This window comes from Salmo salar, unplaced genomic scaffold (genome assembly GCF_905237065.1).
Source record: "Salmo salar unplaced genomic scaffold, Ssal_v3.1, whole genome shotgun sequence".
NCBI lineage: Eukaryota > Metazoa > Chordata > Actinopteri > Salmoniformes > Salmonidae > Salmo > Salmo salar.
In genome coordinates, this window is record NW_025548305.1 from 425,887 (window position 1) to 432,505 (window position 6,619).

The window sequence follows — 6,619 nt, forward strand, 5'->3', positions numbered from 1 at the left end:
CTTTTTTTGTGAAAATGGTTCTAAAATGTTTTTTTTAGGCATGTCCAAAATGTCGCTAGTTCGGCATGATCGGAGTCATCGTTTTTGGTGACAAAAATAGAAATCTGCAATTTTTTGTGAAAATGGTTTTAAAATGTTTTTTTTAGGCCTGTCCTGAATGTCGCTAATTCGGCATGACCAGAGTCACTTTTTTGTGTCACGAAAATGAAAAAAAAATATCTGCAATTTTTTGTGAAAATGATAATAAAATGTTTTTTTTTACGCCTGTCCAGAATGTCGATAGTTCGGCATGACCGGAGTCACTGTTTTTGTGTCAAGAAAAATAAAAAATAAAATCTGCGCTTTTTTGTGAAAATGGTTTTAAAATGTTTTTTTTTAGGCCTGTCCGCAATGTCGCTAGTTCGGAATGATCGGAGTCATCATTTTTGGTGACAAAAATAGAAATCTGCAATTTTTTGTGAAAATGGTTTTACATTTTTTTTTTTTGGCCTGTCCAGAATGTCGCTAGTTCGCCATGACCGGAGTCACTGTTTTTTGTCACGAAAATGAAAAAAAAAAATCTGCTCTTTTTTATGAAAATGGTTTTATAATGTTTTTTTAGGCCTGTCCAGAATGTTGCTAGTTCGGCATGATCAGAGTCATCGTTTTTGGTGACAAAAATAGAAATCTGCAATTATTTTTGAAAATGGTTTTAAAATGTTTTTTTAGGCCTTTCCAGAATGTCGCTAGTTCGGCATGACCGGAGTCACCAATTTTGGGTCACAAAAATGAAAAAAAAATATCTGCAATTTTTTGTGAAAATGGTTTTAAAATGTTTTTTTGTTAGGCCTGTCCAGAATGTCGCTAGTTTGGCATGACCGGAGTCACTGTTTTTGTGTCTACGAAAATGAGAAAGAACAATCTGCGCTTTTTTGTGAAAATGGTTTTATAATGTTTTTTTAGGCCTGTCCAGAATGTCGCTAGTTCGGCAAAATCGGAGTCATCGTTTTTACGGACAAAAATAGAAATCTGCAATTTTTTGTTAAAATGTTTTTAAAATGTTTTTTTTTAGGCCTGTCCAGAATGTCGCCAGTTCGGCATGATCGGAGTCATCGTTTTTGGTGACAAAAATAGAAATCTGCAATTTTTTGTTAAAATGGTTTTAAAATGTTTTTTTTAGGCCTGTCCAGAATGTCGCTAGTTCGGCATGATCGGATTCATCGTTTTTGGTGACAAAAATAGAAATCTGCAATTTTTTGTGAAAATGGTTTTAAAATGTTTTTTTTAGGCCTGTCCTGAATGTCGCTAATTCGGCATGACCAGAGTCACTTTTTTTGTGTCACGAAAATGAAAAAAAAATATCTGCAATTTTTTGTGAAAATGGTTTTAAAATGTTTTTCTGTTAGGCCTGTCCAGAATGTCGCTAGTTTGGCATGACCGGAGTCACTGTTTTTGTGTCTACGAAAATGAGAAAGAACAATCTGCGCTTTTTTGTGAAAATGGTTTTATAATGTTTTTTTAGGCCTGTCCAGAATGTCGCTAGTTCGGCAAAATCGGAGTCATCGTTTTTACGGACCAAAATAGAAATCTGCAATTTTTTGTTAAAATGTTTTTAAAATGTTTTTTTTTAGGCCTGTCCAGAATGTCGCCAGTTCGGCATGATCGGAGTCATCGTTTTTGGTGACAAAAATAGAAATCTGCAATTTTTTGTTAAAATGGTTTTAAAATGTTTTTTTTAGGCCTGTCCAGAATGTCGCTAGTTCGGCATGATCAGAGTCATCGTTTTTGGTGACAAAAATAGAAATCTGCAATTATTTTAGAAAATGGTTTTAAAATGTTTTTTTAGGCCTTTCCAGAATGTCGCTAGTTCGGCATGACCGGAGTCACCAATTTTGGGTCACAAAAATGAAAAAAAAATATCTGCAATTTTTTGTGAAAATGGTTTTAAAATGTTTTTTTGTTAGGCCTGTCCAGAATGTCGCTAGTTTGGCATGACCGGAGTCACTGTTTTTGTGTCTACGAAAATGAGAAAGAACAATCTGCGCTTTTTTGTGAAAATGGTTTTATAATGTTTTTTTAGGCCTGTCCAGAATGTCGCTAGTTCGGCAAAATCGGAGTCATCGTTTTTACGGACAAAAATAGAAATCTGCAATTTTTTGTTAAAATGTTTTTAAAATGTTTTTTTTTAGGCCTGTCCAGAATGTCGCCAGTTCGGCATGATCGGAGTCATCGTTTTTGGTGACAAAAATAGAAATCTGCAATTTTTTGTTAAAATGGTTTTAAAATGTTTTTTTTAGGCCTGTCCAGAATGTCGCTAGTTCGGCATGATCGGATTCATCGTTTTTGGTGACAAAAATAGAAATCTGCAATTTTTTGTGAAAATGGTTTTAAAATGTTTTTTTTAGGCCTGTCCTGAATGTCGCTAATTCGGCATGACCAGAGTCACTTTTTTTGTGTCACGAAAATGAAAAAAAAATATCTGCAATTTTTTGTGAAAATGGTTTTAAAATGTTTTTCTGTTAGGCCTGTCCAGAATGTCGCTAGTTTGGCATGACCGGAGTCACTGTTTTTGTGTCTACGAAAATGAGAAAGAACAATCTGCGCTTTTTTGTGAAAATGGTTTTATAATGTTTTTTTAGGCCTGTCCAGAATGTCGCTAGTTCGGCAAAATCGGAGTCATCGTTTTTACGGACAAAAATAGAAATCTGCAATTTTTTGTTAAAATGTTTTTAAAATGTTTTTTTTTAGGCCTGTCCAGAATGTCGCCAGTTCGGCATGATCGGAGTCATCGTTTTTGGTGACAAAAATAGAAATCTGCAATTTTTTGTTAAAATGGTTATAACCCTCCCGTTGTCCTCCCATTCTGCCTACTCCCCGTGTCCCCGGGCGGGTCACCCTGTCCCGTCTCGGCTAAAGGCCCAGAGGGCACAAGTGTGACAGTAGGCGTGCGAACAGCCTTTGCAGATGTATTTCTTACACCTGCAGCACGCCGTGTGTGTCTTGGCGTCCTTCTTGGGCGGGCAGAGCTGACACCTCTTCCTCTTACTGGCCACCAGCGGGGCGGCGGCCGGGCCAGCGGCGTCCGGCCGGGCGGCGCGCTCCCGGGCCGGGCGGAGGAGCGGCGTCGCGGTCGGCACTCTGCAGGACTTTGACGAGCGCGGACGCGGCTTCGGTGCGGGGGAGACGCTGCCTTCTTTGTATCAAGGGCTTGACAAGCGCCTTTCCCAGCTGCTCCAGGAACACCCTCCTCTTGTTCCGCTTCCGAGGCATCCAGTCGGGCTTGATCTCTCGCCATATGACAAAGGCGTTGTAGGAGGACACGTCGAGGATGTTGTGGAAGATGACCAGGGGCCAGCGGGCGGTCATCCGTCTGCAGCTGTAGGTGCCGACCACCTTGTCTAGGTTGTCCACGCCGCCCTTGTTGCGGTTGTAGTCTAGGATGAGGGCCGGCTTCCGGTCGCGGCGATCGCTGACGTCGGCCTCCGCGTGCAGCGTGCTCAGGAGCAGCACGTTCTTATTTCTCTTTGCCAGGTAGGACACCAGAGTGGCGGTGGGCGTGAAGGCGAACCTGGAGGACGAGACCTGTCTGCCCTTTGACTGGAGCAGCGCGGGAGGGAGCTCGGGCTTGTTCTTTCGCACCGTGCCGACCATGGTGAGGTTCCTCTCGAGGAGCCGCTGGCCGAGTTCGTAGGAGGTGAAGAAATTGTCGCAGGTGACGTTGTGACCGGCGGGCAGCCCCTGCGTGAGATCGAGGACGACGCGGGCGCCCTGGTTCTTCTCGGGGCTCCGCCGGCCGCCTTACCGGTGTAGACTTGCATCTTCCAAGCGTAGCTGGACTTGGCGTCGCAGGCCACCCACGACTTGATTCCGTATTTGGCCGGCTTGCTGGGGATGTACTGTCGGAAAGGACAGCGCCCTTTCGGGAGAGGGAGAGGAAGGAGATTAGAGGAGGCGGCGGCGGCGGCGGAGTCACTGATGCTGACGCTAACTCTCTATACTACCGCTGGCTCATCAAGCAGCGTCATGCTGACGCTGATGCTGCTGCTGCTGATGATGATGATGATGATGATGATGATGATGTTGATGATGATGATGATGCCGCTACCCCTCTATACTACCGCTGGCTCATCATTGGGGGTGGGGGTCGAACGGCGTTTATGTTACACGCCGCCGATGCTACCGCTGACGCTACCTCTCTATACTACACAGATACACAGATACACAGATACACAGATACACAGATACACAGATACACAGACGGTACCTCTGAACGGGACCAGTTGTTGGTCCACCGTCAAGTCAGACCCCGGGTTGAGAGGAAGGAGATTAGCAGCGTCGTGCTGCTGATGCTACTGCCGCTGATGCTACTGCTGCTGTTGCTGACGACGCCGCTGTTGCCGACGATGATGATGCTGTTGCCGACGATGATGCCGCTACCCCTCTATACTACCGCTGGCTCATCATCGGGGGCGCACGCACGGCGTTCATGTTACACGCCGACGCTACCTCTCTATAGTACACTCACTGCAGATACGCACAGACACTCACAGCAGACGCACAGACACTCACAGCAGACGCACACGCACACACACACGCACACACACACACGCACACACACGCACACACACGCACACACACGCACACACACGCAGACGGTACCTCTGAACGGGACCAGTTGTTCGTCCACCGTCAAGTCGGGCCCCGGGTTGTAGAGGGCCGGCAGCCGCTCCTCCCACAGGTCCCAGACCTCTCTTATGGCCGCCAGTCTGTCGGCGGCGAGTCTCGCGGGTCTCGACCGGCGGTCGTCGAATCGCAGCAGCCTCGAGTACTTGTGAAAGACCTTGAGCGGCATGGTGGCTCGGAACACGGTCCTGCCGCTCTCCGCGTCCCACAGGCTGGCCGCGGCCTCGCCCCGGGACCTGTAGACGCCCGCTAGGATCAGCAGCCCTAGGTAGGCGCGCAGGTCGACCGAGTCCATGGGTCGCCAGCCGTCGCCGTATTTTCTCACCCCCTGCAGATTGGTCATGTCCACCACGATCCTTTCTATCGCCGGGCGTGACAAACAGCCGGAAGGCGGACTCGATGTCGAGCGCCGCGACGCCGCGTAGGCCGTAGGGCCGGGCGTCACCGCGGGGCCGGGGTGGCGGACGGCGCGGGCGGGTCCGGGCCGCGATAGGCCTCGGAGGACCATTTGATTTTGCCGTTTTTTGACAGCAACGTCTCCCTTCGGGCCCTTTGGGCAGAGGCCGCCGCCGCCGCCGCCGCCGCCGCCGCCGTGTCCTCTGGCTCTGGCTCTCTGTCTCGCTCTCGGGCGGCGGCCGTGTCTCCCTCTCGCTCTTCCTCCTCCGAAGAACAAGAAGAAGAAGAAGAAGAACAAGAAGAAGAGGAGCGCGACCGCAAGGCCGAGTCGTCCGCGTCACGTTCGGGGTCGTATTCCTCGCCGTCTTCGTCTTCCGAAACGTCCTCCTCTTCGGAATCGCAAAAGTCTTCTTCGTCTTCTCGGTCGACGCTGGAGGCTATCTGTTCCAGGACCTGAGCCGCGCTGAAATCGGGACCGCGGCGAGGCGCCGGCTGCTGCCTCGCGCTCGGCGGGGCCGTACACCTCGCCATCGTCCTCATCGTCGTCCTCGTCGTGTTCGTCGTGTTTGTCTTTTTCTTTTTCTTTTTCTTCTTCTTCTTCTTCTTCTTCTTCTTCTTCTTCTTCTTCTTCTTCTTCTTCTTCTTCTTCCTGACAATATTAGTAGCCTCTCTACGGCCGGCCGACTGCACGCTGACGCGCCGCGCCCGGCCCGGGGGGGTCTCTCTGACCCGGGCCTGGACAACTGCAGAGGGGTGATTACGACGTACGCGCTGCTGACGCTTCCCCCCCGGGGTCTCTCTGACCCGGGCCTGGACAACTGCAGAGGGGTGATTACGACGTACGCGCTGCTGACGCTTCCCCCCCGGGTCTCTCTGACCCGGCCTGGACTCGGGGTGGAACGGCTCCTAACGCGCCGCCGACGCGTTGCTGACGCGCGCCCGGCCCCGGGGTCTCTCTGACCCGGGCCTGGACAACTGCAGAGGGGTGATTACGACGCACGCGTTGCTGACGCGCGCCCGGCCCCCGGGGGTCTCTCTGACCCGGGCCTGGACAACTGCAGAGGGGTGATTACGACGCACGCGCTGCTGACGCGAGCCCGGCCCCCGGGGGTCTCTCTGACCCGGGCCTGGACAACTGCAGAGGGGTGATTACGACGCACGCGTTGCTGACGCGCGCCCGGCCCCGGGGGGTCTCTCTGACCCGGGCCTGGACAACTGCAGAGGGGTGATTACGACGCACGCGTTGCTGACGCGCGCCCGGCCCCCGGGGGTCTCTCTGACCCGGGCCTGGACAACTGCAGAGGGGTGATTACGACGCACGCGCTGCTGACGCTTCCCCCCGGGTCTCTCTGACCCGGCCTGGACTCGGGTGGAACGGCTCCTAACGCGTGGCCGAGCCAGGGGGGTCTCTCTGACCCGGCCTGGACGCGGGGGAACGGCTCCTAACGCGCGGCCGAGCCGGCGGGTCGCTCTGACCCGGCCTGGACAACGGGAGGGTTATTACATTTATTTGTTATACAACACTACCACCAGGTGGATACCACTGGAACGTCCTGCCCCA

The 6,619-nt window shown here is 51.0% G+C and overlaps 1 pseudogene; it reads right to left on the minus strand.

Moving 5' to 3' along the window:
- Positions 1 to 3,021: 3,021 nt before the first annotated feature.
- On the minus strand, positions 3,022 to 5,589 carry LOC106595224 (piggyBac transposable element-derived protein 4-like; annotated as a pseudogene).
- Positions 5,590 to 6,619: the final 1,030 nt, after the last annotated feature.